The following is a 2500-nucleotide window of genomic DNA, read 5'->3' on the forward strand; positions in this document are numbered from 1 at the left end:
CCTTTTACACACGAAATATCAAACGCCGTAGCGCGTACCACATAGAGAGTCATTCTGTCTTCGACTTGGACTCGTGGCAATGCTGTGCTATACTATAAGCGAAGTATACTTGGGTATGGGAAGCGAAGCCATTGCCCGACCTAGTATAAAACACGTGCATCAAGAGTCCCGCGTACTTGTACCTGTAGGTCCACTTCGACCGCCTGAACATAGAATATATTGCCCGTTCCATGATTACATTGTCAACCTTTATATGAATAAATATTGAATAATAAATTAATTATATATAAAAGGGAATTTATCATAATTGTGTGCATTCAATTATATACAAATATATATTTTTTTTTAATTAAAAATCCTGTGATGCTATTTTTGCATACCAACAAAAATAGCATCAACATTTAAGTCATCATTAAAAATTAATAATATCGGTTACTTGATAATTTATACATCAGTTATACAGGTTTTATTTTAATTTTGTACATTTAAATATATGAATATATATTTTTTTCAATTAAAAATTCTGTGATGCTATTTTTGCATACCAACAAAAATAGCATCAACGTTTCAAGTCATCATTAAAAATTAATAATATCGGTTACTTGATAAATTATAAATTAGTTACATAGAATTTATTGTTATTTTAGGCATTCAATTATATATGAATATATATTTTTTTCAATGAAAAATTCTGTGATGCTATTTTTGCATACCAACAAAAATAGCATCAACGTTCCAAGACATCATTGAAAATTAATAATATCGGTTACTTGATAAAATATAAATTAGTTGTATAGAATTTAGTTTAATTTTATGCATTCAATTATATCTGAATATATATTTTTTTCAATTAAAAATTCTGTGATGCTATTTTTGCATACCAACAAAAATAGCATCAACGTTCCAAGACATCATTGAAAATTAATAATATCGGTTACTTGATAAACTATAAAATAGTTGTATAGAATTTAGTTTAATTTTATGGATTCAATTATATATGAATATATATTTTTTTTAATTAAAAATTCTGTGATGCTATTTTTGCATACCAACAAAAATAGGATCAACGTTCCAAGACACCATTGAAAAGTAATAATATCGGTTACTTGATAAAATATAAATTAGTTGTATAGAATTTAGTTTAATTTTATGCATTCAATTATATATGAATATAATTTTTTTCAATTAAAAATCCTGTGATGCTATTTTTGCATACCAACAAAAATAGCATCAACATTTAAGTCATCTTTAAAAATTAATAATATCGGTTACTTGATAATTTATACATCAGTTATACAGGTTTTATTTTAATTTTGTACATTTAAATATATGAATATATATTTTTTTCAATTAAAAATTCTGTGATGCTATTTTTGCATACCAACAAAAATAGGATCAACGTTCCAAGACATCATTGAAAATTAATAATATCGGTTACTTGATAAATTATAAATTAGTTACATAGAATTTATTTTTATTTTAGGCATTCAATTATATATGAATATATATTTTTTTCAATGAAAAATTCTGTGATGCTATTTTTGCATACCAACAAAAATAGCATCAACGTTCCAAGACATCATTGAAAATTAATAATATCGGTTACTTGATAAAATATAAATTAGTTGTATAGAATTTAGTTTAATTTTATGCATTCAATTATATCTGAATATATATTTTTTTCAATTAAAAATTCTGTGATGCTATTTTTGCATACCAACAAAAATAGCATCAACGTTCCAAGACATCATTGAAAATTAATAATATCGGTTACTTGATAAACTATAAAATAGTTGTATAGAATTTAGTTTAATTTTATGGATTCAATTATATATGAATATATATTTTTTTTAATTAAAAATTCTGTGATGCTATTTTTGCATACCAACAAAAATAGGATCAACGTTCCAAGACACCATTGAAAATTAATAATGTCGGTTACTTGATAAAATATAAATTAGTTGTATAGAATTTAGTTTAATTTTATGCATTCAATTATATATGAATATAATTTTTTTCAATTAAAAATTCTGTGATGCTATTTTTGCATACCAACAAAAATAGCATCAACGTTCCAAGACATCATTGAAAATTAATAATATTGGTTACTTGATAAAATATAAATTAGTTGTATAGAATTTAGTTTAATTTTATGCATTCAATTATATCTGAATATATATTTTTTTCAATTAAAAATTCTGTGATGCTATTTTTGCATACCAACAAAAATAGCATCAACGTTCCAAGACATCATTGAAAATTAATAATATCGGTTACTTGATAAACTATAAAATAGTTGTATAGAATTTAGTTTAATTTTATGGATTCAATTATATATGAATATATATTTTTTTTAATTAAAAATTCTGTGATGCTATTTTTGCATACCAACAAAAATAGGATCAACGTTCCAAGACACCATTGAAAATTAATAATGTCGGTTACTTGATAAAATATAAATTAGTTGTATAGAATTTAGTTTAATTTTATGCATTCAATT

This window comes from Diachasmimorpha longicaudata, unplaced genomic scaffold, assembly GCF_034640455.1.
Source record: "Diachasmimorpha longicaudata isolate KC_UGA_2023 unplaced genomic scaffold, iyDiaLong2 ctg00000185.1, whole genome shotgun sequence".
Classification (NCBI taxonomy): domain Eukaryota; kingdom Metazoa; phylum Arthropoda; class Insecta; order Hymenoptera; family Braconidae; genus Diachasmimorpha; species Diachasmimorpha longicaudata.